Source organism: Rhipicephalus microplus, chromosome 6 (genome assembly GCF_043290135.1).
Source record: "Rhipicephalus microplus isolate Deutch F79 chromosome 6, USDA_Rmic, whole genome shotgun sequence".
Lineage (NCBI taxonomy): Eukaryota > Metazoa > Arthropoda > Arachnida > Ixodida > Ixodidae > Rhipicephalus > Rhipicephalus microplus.
This window is the reverse complement of record NC_134705.1, coordinates 5028430-5042371: the sequence shown is the minus strand read 5'-3', so window position 1 is coordinate 5042371 and position 13942 is coordinate 5028430. Positions and strand designations below refer to the sequence as shown.

Here is a 13942-nt window from a genome sequence, read left to right as displayed (position 1 = left end):
TTTGAGCCTGTTTCGCGTCACGTAGCACGTGAACTTGTTACGAGTGGGCAGCTGACCAATAGTCCCTCGTATACAGCCGAAAAGCATTAAGTCTGCCAGTACGAGACCCTCGTTAATGAGTAAGAAAAGAAGTGTATACCTAAGGGCTTGTTTTTCCGTGTTTTACACAATATGAAAGAGATCTAACAGACAATAATGGCAAGGAAAGTATAGGGGAAGATAATGGAGCAAATTGGAATGTATATATGAAGAAAAGTTGGTGAAACGATAACTTGCCGTGTGCCGGATCGGAACCTGCGACCTTCGAATGACGCGTTCGATGCTCTACCACTGAGCTACCACGACAGCTATCCCCCCAGCCACTTTATAGGGTTTATATGTGGATTAAACGTGGAAGATTATGTCAGCGCCACCAGTAACCATGGCGGCGAGTGTGGCACACTCTTTTGAGCCTGTTTGGCGTCAGGTAGCACGTGAACTTGTTACGAGTGGGCAACTGACCAATAGTCCCTCGTATACAGCCGAAAGGCACTAAGTCTGCCAGTACGAGACCCTCGTTAATGAATAATATAATAAGTGTATACCTAAAATGAGATATAACAGACAATAATGGCAAGGAAAGTATAGGGGAAGATATTAGAGGAAATCGCAATGTATATATAAAGAAAAGTGGGTGAAAAGATAACATGCCGCGGGCAGGATCGGGACCAGGCGACCTTCGAATGACGGGTTCGATGCTCTACCACTGAGCTACCACGACAGCTATCACCCAAGCTACTTTATAGGGTTTTTATATTATTTAAACGTGGGAGTGTTAGTCAGCGCCACCAGTAGCACTGGCGGCGAGTGTGGCACACTCTTTTGAGCCTGTTTGGTGTCACGTAGCACGTGAACTTGTTACAAGTGGGCAGCTGTCCAGTGAATAGTCCCTCGTATACAGCCTAAAGGCGCTAAGTCTGCCAGTACGAGACTCACGTTAATGAATAAGGAAAAAAGTGTATACCTAAAGGCTCGTTTTTCCGTGTTTTTACACAATATGAATGAGATCTAACAGACAATAATGGCAAGGAAAGTATAGGGGAAGATATTAGAGCAAATTGCAATGTATATATAAAGAAAAGTGGTTGAAAAGATAACTTGCCGTGGGTAGGATCGGAACCTGCGACCTTCGAATGACGCGTTCGAGGCTCTACTACTGAGCTACCACAACAGCTATCCCCCAGCCACTTTATGGGGTTTATATGTGAATTAAACGTGGGAGTGTGAGTCAGCGCCACCAGTAGCCACGGCAGCGAGTGTGGCACACTCTTTTGAGCCTGTTTGGCTTCACGTAGCACGTGAACTTCCTAAAAGTGGGCAGCCGACCAATATTCCCTCGTGTACAGCCTAAAGGCACTAAGTCTGCCACTACGAGACACTCGTTAATGAATAAACAAAGAAGTGTATACCTAAGGGCTAGTTTTTCCGTGTTTTTACACAATACAAATGAGATCTAACAGACAATAATGGCAAGGAAAGTATAAGGGAAGATATTAGAGCCAATTGCAATGTAAATATAAAGAAAAGTGGGTGAAACGTTAACTTGCCGTGGGCAGGATCCGAACCTGCGACCTTCGAATGGCGCGTTCGATGTTCTACCACTGAGCTACCACGACATCTATCCCCTCAGCCACATTATAGGGTTTATATGTGGATTAAACGTGGGAGATTATGTCAGCGCCACCAGTAGCCATGGCGGCGATTGTGGCACACTATTTTGAGCCTGTTTCGCGTCACGTAGCACGTGAACTTGTTACGAGTGGGCAGCTGACCAATGGTCCCTCGTATACAGCCGAAAGGCATTAAGTCTGCCAGTACGAGACCCTCGTTAATGAATAAGAAAAGAAGTGTACACCTAAGGGCTCGTTTTTCCGTGTTTTACACAATATGAATGAGATCTAACAGACAATAATGGCAAGGAAAGTATAGGGGAGATAATGAAGCAAATTGCAATGTATATATGAAGAAAAGTTGGTGAAACGACAACTTGCCGTGGGCCGGATCGGAACCAGCGACCTTCGAATGACGCGTTCGATGCTCTACCACTGAGCTACCACGACAGCTATCCCCCCAGCCACTTTATAGGGTTTATATGTGGATTAAACGTGGAAGATTATGTCAGCGCCACCAGTAACCATGGCAGCGAGTGTGGCACACTCTTTTGAGCCTGTTTGGCGTCACGTAGCACTTGAACGTTTTACGAGTAGGCAGCTGACCAATACTCCCTCGTATACAGCCTAAAGGCACTAAGTCTGCCAGTAAGGACTCTCGTTAATGAATAAGGAAAAAAGTGTATACCTAAAGGCTCGTTTTTCCGTGTTTTTACACAATATGAATGAGATCTACCAGACAATAATGGCAACGAAAGTATAGGGGAAGATATTAGAGCAAATTGGAATGTATATATAAAGAAAAGTGGGTGAAAAGATAACTTGCCGTGGGTAGGATCGGAACCTGCGACCTTAGAATGACGCGTTCGATGCTCTAATACTGAGCTACCACGACAGCTATCCCCCAGCCACTTTATGGAGTTTATATGTGAATTAAACGTGGGAGTGTCAGTCAGCGCCACCAGTAGCCATGGCGGCGAGTTTGGCACACTCTTTTGAGCCTGTTTAACGTCACGTAGCACTTGAACTTTTTACGAGTGGGCAGCTGACATATAGTCCCTCGTATACAGCCTAAAGGCACTAAGTCTGCCAGTACGAGACTCACGTTAATGAATAAGGAAAAAAGTGTATACCTAAAGGCTCGTTTTTCCGTGTTTTTACACAATACGAGTGAGATCTAACGGACAATAATGGCAAGGAAAGTATAGGGAAAGATATTAGAGCCAATTGCAATGTAAATATGAAGAAAAGTGGCTGAAACGATAACTTGCCGTGGGCAGGATCCGAACCTGCGACCTTCGAATGGTGCGTTCGATGCTCTACCACTGAGCTACTACGACAGCTATCCCCCCAGCCGCTTTATAGGGTTTATATGTGGATTGAACGTGGGAGATTATGTCAGCGCCACCAGTAGCCTTGGCGGCGAGTGTGGCACACTATTTGAGCCTGTTTCGCGTCACGTAGCACGTGAACTTGTTACGAGTGGGCAGCTGACCAATAGTCCCTCGTATACAGCCGAAAAGCATTAAGTCTGCCAGTACGAGACCCTCGTTAATGAGTAAGAAAAGAAGTGTATACCTAAGGGCTTGTTTTTCCGTGTTTTACACAATATGAAAGAGATCTAACAGACAATAATGGCAAGGAAAGTATAGGGGAAGATAATGGAGCAAATTGGAATGTATATATGAAGAAAAGTTGGTGAAACGATAACTTGCCGTGTGCCGGATCGGAACCTGCGACCTTCGAATGACGCGTTCGATGCTCTACCACTGAGCTACCACGACAGCTATCCCCCCAGCCACTTTATAGGGTTTATATGTGGATTAAACGTGGAAGATTATGTCAGCGCCACCAGTAACCATGGCGGCGAGTGTGGCACACTCTTTTGAGCCTGTTTGGCGTCAGGTAGCACGTGAACTTGTTACGAGTGGGCAACTGACCAATAGTCCCTCGTATACAGCCGAAAGGCACTAAGTCTGCCAGTACGAGACCCTCGTTAATGAATAAGATAATAAGTGTATACCTAAAATGAGATATAACAGACAATAATGGCAAGGAAAGTATAGGGGAAGATATTAGAGGAAATCGCAATGTATATATAAAGAAAAGTGGGTGAAAAGATAACATGCCGCGGGCAGGATCGGGACCAGGCGACCTTCGAATGACGGGTTCGATGCTCTACCACTGAGCTACCACGACAGCTATCACCCAAGCTACTTTATAGGGTTTTTATATTATTTAAACGTGGGAGTGTTAGTCAGCGCCACCAGTAGCACTGGCGGCGAGTGTGGCACACTCTTTTGAGCCTGTTTGGTGTCACGTAGCACGTGAACTTGTTACAAGTGGGCAGCTGTCCAGTGAATAGTCCCTCGTATACAGCCTAAAGGCGCTAAGTCTGCCAGTACGAGACTCACGTTAATGAATAAGGAAAAAAGTGTATACCTAAAGGCTCGTTTTTCCGTGTTTTTACACAATATGAATGAGATCTAACAGACAATAATGGCAAGGAAAGTATAGGGGAAGATATTAGAGCAAATTGCAATGTATATATAAAGAAAAGTGGTTGAAAAGATAACTTGCCGTGGGTAGGATCGGAACCTGCGACCTTCGAATGACGCGTTCGAGGCTCTACTACTGAGCTACCACAACAGCTATCCCCCAGCCACTTTATGGGGTTTATATGTGAATTAAACGTGGGAGTGTGAGTCAGCGCCACCAGTAGCCACGGCAGCGAGTGTGGCACACTCTTTTGAGCCTGTTTGGCTTCACGTAGCACGTGAACTTCCTAAAAGTGGGCAGCCGACCAATATTCCCTCGTGTACAGCCTAAAGGCACTAAGTCTGCCACTACGAGACACTCGTTAATGAATAAACAAAGAAGTGTATACCTAAGGGCTAGTTTTTCCGTGTTTTTACACAATACAAATGAGATCTAACAGACAATAATGGCAAGGAAAGTATAAGGGAAGATATTAGAGCCAATTGCAATGTAAATATAAAGAAAAGTGGGTGAAACGTTAACTTGCCGTGGGCAGGATCCGAACCTGCGACCTTCGAATGGCGCGTTCGATGTTCTACCACTGAGCTACCACGACATCTATCCCCTCAGCCACATTATAGGGTTTATATGTGGATTAAACGTGGGAGATTATGTCAGCGCCACCAGTAGCCATGGCGGCGATTGTGGCACACTATTTTGAGCCTGTTTCGCGTCACGTAGCACGTGAACTTGTTACGAGTGGGCAGCTGACCAATGGTCCCTCGTATACAGCCGAAAGGCATTAAGTCTGCCAGTACGAGACCCTCGTTAATGAATAAGAAAAGAAGTGTACACCTAAGGGCTCGTTTTTCCGTGTTTTACACAATATGAATGAGATCTAACAGACAATAATGGCAAGGAAAGTATAGGGGAGATAATGAAGCAAATTGCAATGTATATATGAAGAAAAGTTGGTGAAACGACAACTTGCCGTGGGCCGGATCGGAACCAGCGACCTTCGAATGACGCGTTCGATGCTCTACCACTGAGCTACCACGACAGCTATCCCCCCAGCCACTTTATAGGGTTTATATGTGGATTAAACGTGGAAGATTATGTCAGCGCCACCAGTAACCATGGCAGCGAGTGTGGCACACTCTTTTGAGCCTGTTTGGCGTCACGTAGCACTTGAACGTTTTACGAGTAGGCAGCTGACCAATAGTCCCTCGTATACAGCCTAAAGGCACTAAGTCTGCCAGTAAGGACTCTGGTTAATGAATAAGGAAAAAAGTGTATACCTAAAGGCTCGTTTTTCCGTGTTTTTACACAATATGAATGAGATCTACCAGACAATAATGGCAACGAAAGTATAGGGGAAGATATTAGAGCAAATTGGAATGTATATATAAAGAAAAGTGGGTGAAAAGATAACTTGCCGTGGGTAGGATCGGAACCTGCGACCTTAGAATGACGCGTTCGATGCTCTAATACTGAGCTACCACGACAGCTATCCCCCAGCCACTTTATGGAGTTTATATGTGAATTAAACGTGGGAGTGTCAGTCAGCGCCACCAGTAGCCATGGCGGCGAGTTTGGCACACTCTTTTGAGCCTGTTTAACGTCACGTAGCACTTGAACTTTTTACGAGTGGGCAGCTGACATATAGTCCCTCGTATACAGCCTAAAGGCACTAAGTCTGCCAGTACGAGACTCACGTTAATGAATAAGGAAAAAAGTGTATACCTAAAGGCTCGTTTTTCCGTGTTTTTACACAATACGAGTGAGATCTAACGGACAATAATGGCAAGGAAAGTATAGGGAAAGATATTAGAGCCAATTGCAATGTAAATATGAAGAAAAGTGGCTGAAACGATAACTTGCCGTGGGCAGGATCCGAACCTGCGACCTTCGAATGGTGCGTTCGATGCTCTACCACTGAGCTACTACGACAGCTATCCCCCCAGCCGCTTTATAGGGTTTATATGTGGATTGAACGTGGGAGATTATGTCAGCGCCACCAGTAGCCTTGGCGGCGAGTGTGGCACACTATTTGAGCCTGTTTCGCGTCACGTAGCACGTGAACTTGTTACGAGTGGGCAGCTGACCAATAGTCCCTCGTATACAGCCGAAAAGCATTAAGTCTGCCAGTACGAGACCCTCGTTAATGAGTAAGAAAAGAAGTGTATACCTAAGGGCTTGTTTTTCCGTGTTTTACACAATATGAAAGAGATCTAACAGACAATAATGGCAAGGAAAGTATAGGGGAAGATAATGGAGCAAATTGGAATGTATATATGAAGAAAAGTTGGTGAAACGATAACTTGCCGTGTGCCGGATCGGAACCTGCGACCTTCGAATGACGCGTTCGATGCTCTACCACTGAGCTACCACGACAGCTATCCCCCCAGCCACTTTATAGGGTTTATATGTGGATTAAACGTGGAAGATTATGTCAGCGCCACCAGTAACCATGGCGGCGAGTGTGGCACACTCTTTTGAGCCTGTTTGGCGTCAGGTAGCACGTGAACTTGTTACGAGTGGGCAACTGACCAATAGTCCCTCGTATACAGCCGAAAGGCACTAAGTCTGCCAGTACGAGACCCTCGTTAATGAATAAGATAATAAGTGTATACCTAAAATGAGATATAACAGACAATAATGGCAAGGAAAGTATAGGGGAAGATATTAGAGGAAATCGCAATGTATATATAAAGAAAAGTGGGTGAAAAGATAACATGCCGCGGGCAGGATCGGGACCAGGCGACCTTCGAATGACGGGTTCGATGCTCTACCACTGAGCTACCACGACAGCTATCACCCAAGCTACTTTATAGGGTTTTTATATTATTTAAACGTGGGAGTGTTAGTCAGCGCCACCAGTAGCACTGGCGGCGAGTGTGGCACACTCTTTTGAGCCTGTTTGGTGTCACGTAGCACGTGAACTTGTTACAAGTGGGCAGCTGTCCAGTGAATAGTCCCTCGTATACAGCCTAAAGGCGCTAAGTCTGCCAGTACGAGACTCACGTTAATGAATAAGGAAAAAAGTGTATACCTAAAGGCTCGTTTTTCCGTGTTTTTACACAATATGAATGAGATCTAACAGACAATAATGGCAAGGAAAGTATAGGGGAAGATATCAGAGCAAATTGCAATGTATATATAAAGAAAAGTGGTTGAAAAGGTAACTTGCCGTGGGTAGGATCGGAACCTGCGACCTTCGAATGACGCGTTCGAGGCTCTACTACTGAGCTACCACGACAGCTATCCCCCAGCCACTTTATGGGGTTTATATGTGAATTAAACGTGGGAGTGTGAGTCAGCGCCACCAGTAGCCACGGCAGCGAGTGTGGCAAACTCTTTTGAGCCTGTTTGGCTTCACGTAGCACGTGAAGTTCCTAAAAGGGGGCAGCTGACCAATATTCCCTCGTGCACAGCCTAAAGGCACTAAGTCTGCCACTACGAGACACTCGTTAATGAATAAAGAAACAAGTGTATACCTAAAGGCTAGTTTTTCCGTGTTTTTACACAATACAAATGAGATCTAACAGACAATAATGGCAAGGAAAGTATAAGGGAAGATATTAGAGCCAATTGCAATGTAAATATAAAGAAAAGTGGGTGAAACGTTAACTTGCCGTGGGCAGGATCCGAACCTGCGACCTTCGAATGGCGCGTTCGATGTTCTACCACTGAGCTACCACGACATCTATCCCCTCAGCCACATTATAGGGTTTATATGTGGATTAAACGTGGGAGACTATGTCAGCACCACCAGTAGCCATGGCGGCGAGTGTGGCACACTCTTTTGAGCCTGTTTGGCGTCACGTAGCACGTGAACTTAGTATGAGTGGGCAGCTGACGAATAGCCCCTCGTATACAACCTAAAGGCACTAAGTCTGCCAGTACGAGAGAGCAGCTGACCAATAGTCCCTTGTATACAGCCTAATGGCATTGTGTCTGCAAGTACGAGACCCTCGTTAATGAATAAGGAAAGAAGTGTATACCTAAGGGCTCGATTTTCCGTGTTTTTACACAATACGAGTGAGATCTACCAGACAATAATGGCAAGGAAAGTATAGGGAAAGATATTAGAGCCAATTGCAATGTAAATATAAAGAAAAGTGGGTGAAACGTTAACTTGCCGTGGGCAGGATCCGAACCTGCGACCTTCGAATGGCGCGTTCGATGTTCTACCACTGAGCTACCACGACATCTATCCCCTCAGCCACATTATAGGGTTTATATGTGGATTAAACGTGGGAGATTATGTCAGCGCCACCAGTAGCCATGGCGGCGATTGTGGCACACTATTTTGAGCCTGTTTCGCGTCACGTAGCACGTGAACTTGTTACGAGTGGGCAGCTGACCAATGGTCCCTCGTATACAGCCGAAAGGCATTAAGTCTGCCAGTACGAGACCCTCGTTAATGAATAAGAAAAGAAGTGTACACCTAAGGGCTCGTTTTTCCGTGTTTTTACACAATATGAATGAGATCTAACAGACAATAATGGCAAGGAAAGTATAGGGGAAGATAATGAAGCAAATTGCAATGTATATATGAAGAAAAGTTGGTGAAACGACAACTTGCCGTGGGCCGGATCGGAACCAGCGACCTTCGAATGACGCGTTCGATGCTCTACCACTGAGCTACCACGACAGCTATCCCCCCAGCCACTTTATAGGGTTTATATGTGGACTAAACGTGGAAGATTATGTCAGCGCCACCAGTAACCATGGCAGCGAGTGTGGCACACTCTTTTGAGCCTGTTTGGCGTCACGTAGCACTTGAACGTTTTACGAGTAGGCAGCTGACCAATAGTCCCTCGTATATAGCCTAAAGGCACTAAGTCTGCCAGTAAGGACTCTCGTTAATGAATAAGGAAAAAAGTGTATACCTAAAGGCTCGTTTTTCCGTGTTTTTACACAATATGAATGAGATCTACCAGACAATAATGGCAACGAAAGTATAGGGGAAGATATTAGAGCAAATTGGAATGTATATATAAAGAAAAGTGGGTGAAAAGATAACTTGCCGTGGGTAGGATCGGAACCTGCGACCTTAGAATGACGCGTTCAATGCTCTAATACTGAGCTACCACGACAGCTATCCCCCAGCCACTTTATGGAGTTTATATAATAATTAAACGTGGGAGTGTTAGTCAGCGCCACCAGTAGCAATGGCGGCGAGTGTGGCACACTCTTTTGAGCCTGTTTGGTGTCACGTAGCACGTGAACTTGTTACGAGTGGGCAGCTGACCAATGGTCCCTCGTATACAGCCGAAAGGCATTAAGTCTGCCAGTACGAGACCCTCGTTAATGAATAAGAAAGAAGTAGCCATGGCGGCGAGTGTGGCACACTCTTTTGAGCCTGTTTGGCGTCACGTAGCACGTGAACTTAGTATGAGTGGGCAGCTGACCAATGGCCCCTCGTATACAACCTAAAGGCACTAATTCTGCCAGTACGAGAGAGAAGCTGACCAATAGTCCCTAGTATACAGCCTAATGGCATTGTGTCTGCCAGTACGAGACCCTCGTTAATGAATAAGGAAAGAAGTGTATACCTAAGGGCTCGATTTTCCGTGTTTTTACACAATACGAGTGAGATCTACCAGACAATAATGGCAAGGAAAGTATAGGGAAAGATATTAGAGCCAATTGTAATGTAAATATGAAGAAAAGTGGGTGAAACGATAACTTGCCGTGGGCAGGATCCGAACCTGCGACCTTCGAATGGTGCGTTCGATGCTCTACCACTGAGCTACTACGACACGTATCCCCCCCAGCCACTTTATAGGGTTTATATGTGGATTAAACGTGGGAGATTATGTCAGCGCCACCAGTAGCCATGGCGGCGATAGTGGCACACTATTTTGAGCCTGTTTCGCGTCACGTAGCACGTGAACTTGTTACGAGTGGGCAGCTGACCAATGGTCCCTCGTATACAGCCGAAAGGCATTAAGTCTGCCAGTACGAGACCCTCGTTAATGAATAAGAAAAGAAGTGTACACCTAAGGGCTCGTTTTTCCGTGTTTTTACACAATATGAATAAGATCTAACAGACAATAATGGCAAGGAAAGTATAGGGGAAGATAATGAAGCAAATTGCAATGTATATATGAAGAAAAGTTGGTGAAACGACAACTTGCCGTGGGCCGGATCGGAACCAGCGACCTTCGAATGACGCGTTCGATGCTCTACCACTGAGCTACCACGACAGCTATCCCCCCAGCCACTTTATAGGGTTTATATGTGGATTAAACGTGGAAGATTATGTCAGCGCCACCAGTAACCATGGCAGCGAGTGTGGCACACTCTTTTGAGCCTGTTTGCGTCAGGTAGCACGTGATTTTGTTACGAGTGGGCAGCTGACCAATAGTCCCTCGTATACAGCCGAAAGGCACTAAGTCTGCCAGTACGAGACCCTCGTTAATGAATAAGAAAATAAGTGTATACCTAAGATGAGATATAACAGACAATAATGGCAAGGAAAGTATAGGGGAAGATATTAGAGGAAATTGCAATGTATATATAAAGAAAAGTGGGTGAAAAGATAACTTTCCGTGGGCAGGATCGAAACCTGCGATCTTCGAATGACGCGTTCGATGCTTTACCACTGAGCTACCACGACAGCTATCACCCAAGCCACTTTATAGGGTTTATATAATAATTAAACGTGGGAGTGTTAGTCAGCGCCACCAGTAGCAATGGCGGCGAGTGTGGCACACTCTTTTGAGCCTGTTTGGTGTCACGTAGCACGTGAACTTGTTACAAGTAGGCAGCTGACCAATAGTCCCTCGTATACAGCCTAAAGGCACTAAGTCTGCCAGTAAGGACTCTCGTTAATGAATAAGGAAAAAAGTGTATACCTAAAGGCTCGTTTTTCCGTGTTTTTACACAATATGAATGAGATCTACCAGACAATAATGGCAACGAAAGTATAGGGGAAGATATTAGAGCAAATTGGAATGTATATATAAAGAAAAGTGGGTGAAAAGATAACTTGCCGTGGGTAGGATCGGAACCTGCGACCTTCGAATGACGCGTTCGATGCTCTAATACTGAGCTACCACGACAGCTATCCCCCAGCCACTTTATGGAGTTTATATGTGAATTAAACTTGGGAGTGTCAGTCAGCGCCACCAGTAGCCATGGCGGCGAGTGTGGCACACTCCTTTGAGCCTGTTTTGTGTCACGTAGCACGTGAACTTCTTAAAAGTGGGCAGCTGACCAATATTGCCTCGTATACAGCCGAAAGGCACTAAGTCTGCCAGTACGAGACCCTCGTTAATGAATAAGAAAATAAGTGTATACCTAAGATGAGATATAACAGACAATAATGGCAAGGAAAGTATAGGGGAAGATATTAGAGGAAATTGCAATGTATATATAAAGAAAAGTGGGTGAAAAGATAACTTTCCGTGGGCAGGATCGAAACCTGCGATCTTCGAATGACGCGTTCGATGCTTTACCACTGAGCTACCACGACAGCTATCACCCAAGCCACTTTATAGGGTTTATATAATAATTAAACGTGGGAGTGTTAGTCAGCGCCACCAGTAGCAATGGCGGCGAGTGTGGCACACTCTTTTGAGCCTGTTTGGTGTCACGTAGCACGTGAACTTGTTACAAGTAGGCAGCTGACCAATAGTCCCTCGTATACAGCCTAAAGGCACTAAGTCTGCCAGTAAGGACTCTCGTTAATGAATAAGGAAAAAAGTGTATACCTAAAGGCTCGTTTTTCCGTGTTTTTACACAATATGAATGAGATCTACCAGACAATAATGGCAACGAAAGTATAGGGGAAGATATTAGAGCAAATTGGAATGTATATATAAAGAAAAGTGGGTGAAAAGATAACTTGCCGTGGGTAGGATCGGAACCTGCGACCTTCGAATGACGCGTTCGATGCTCTAATACTGAGCTACCACGACAGCTATCCCCCAGCCACTTTATGGAGTTTATATGTGAATTAAACTTGGGAGTGTCAGTCAGCGCCACCAGTAGCCATGGCGGCGAGTGTGGCACACTCTTTTGAGCCTGTTTAACGTCACGTAGCACTTGAAATTTTTACGAGTGGGCAGCTGACATATAGTCCCTCGTATACAGCCTAAAGGCACTAAGCCTGCCAGTACGAGACCCTAGTTAATGAATAAGGAAAGAAGAGTATACCTAAGGGCTCGTTTTTCCGTGTTTTTACACAATATGAATGAGATCTAACAGACAATAATGGCAAGGAAAGTATGGGGGAAGATATTAGAGCAAATCGCAATGTAAATATGAAGAAAAGTGAGTGAAACGATAACTTGCCGTGGGCAGGATCCGAACCTGCAACCTTCGAATGACGCGTTCGATGCTCTACCACTGAGCTACAATGACAGCTATCACTCAAGCCACTTCATAGGGTTTATATGTGAATTAAACGTGGGAGTGTCAGTCAGCGCCACCAGTAGCCACGGCGGCGAGTGTGGCACACTCCTTTGAGCCTGTTTTGTGTCACGTAGCACGTGAACTTCTTAAAAGTGGGCAGCTGACCAATATTGCCTCGTATACAGCCTAAAGGCACTAAGTCTGCCACTACGAGACCCTCGTTAATGAATAAAGAAAGAAGTGTATACCTAAGGGCTCGTTTTTCCGTGTTTTTACCCAATATGAATGAGATCTCACAGACAATAATGGCAAGGAAAGTATTGGGGAAGATATTAGAGCAACTCGCAATGTAAATATAAAGAAAAGTGGGTGAAAGGATAACTTGCTGTGGGCAGGATCCGAACCTGCGACCTTCGAATGGCGCGTTCGATGCTCTACCACTGAGCTACCAACACAGCTATCCCCCCAGGCAACTTCGTAGGCTTTATATGTGAATTAAACGTGCGAGTGTCAGTCAGCGCCACCAGTAGCCATGGGGGCGAGTGTGGCACACTCTTGAGATTGTTTGGCGTGACGTAGCACGTGAACTTGTTACGAGTGGGTAGCTGACCAATAGTCCCTCGTATACAACCTAAAGGCACTAAGTCTGCCAGTACGAGACAGCAGCTGACCAATAATCTCTAGTATACAGCCTAAAGGCACTAAGTCTGCCAGTACGAGACCCTCGTTAATGAATAAGGAAAGAAGTGTATACCTAAGGGCTAGTTTTTCCGTGTTTTTACACAATACGAATGAGATCTAACAGACAATAATGGCAAGGAAAGTATAGGGAAAGATATTAGAGCCAATTGCAATGTGAATATGAAGAAAAGTGGGTGAAACGATAACTTGCCGTGGGTAGGATCCGAACCTGCGACCTTCGAATGGTGCGTTCGATGCTCTACCACTGAGCTACTACGACACGTATCCCCCCAGCCACTTTATAGGGTTTATATGTGGATTAAACGTGAGAGATTATGTCAGCGCCACCAGTAGCCAAGGTGGCGATTGTGGCACACTTTTTTGAGTCACAAGAGTGGAAGCTTGGGCTAGTTGGTGCGTATTCATATTTGCAAGGTGTTTCAGCGCGCGAACAAAGGAAAAAAGGACAGGGTAGACAGAAAGAGCGCTGATTTCCAACTAACTTTATTTCGCAGAGTGGCAAGAATTTATACGTCTAAAAAGGAAGATTACAGAGCATAAATGTAAAAAACAAGCCCAATCTACACACCAGTAACAGCACGTGTGACAGGTCCTCTAATGCCTCACAGCCCAGCCAGGTAATCGCGTTCAGCCTGGGATAAGGCAATCGATGAAGTGCTTACGCATTTATCTCCTAGCACGTGTATTCTTTCTGCTTCGATAATTTCTCGGGTAAGTTGCTCCCTGTGCCTTGCCAATATAGAGCA

The 13942-nt window shown here is 45.3% G+C and overlaps 1 non-coding gene across 1 annotated transcript; it reads right to left on the bottom strand.

Moving 5' to 3' along the window:
* Positions 1 to 12877: 12877 nt before the first annotated feature.
* Positions 12878 to 12952, bottom strand: TRNAA-CGC (transfer RNA alanine (anticodon CGC)). Its single transcript has one exon. It is a non-coding gene; the product is annotated as a tRNA-Ala (tRNA).
* Positions 12953 to 13942: the final 990 nt, after the last annotated feature.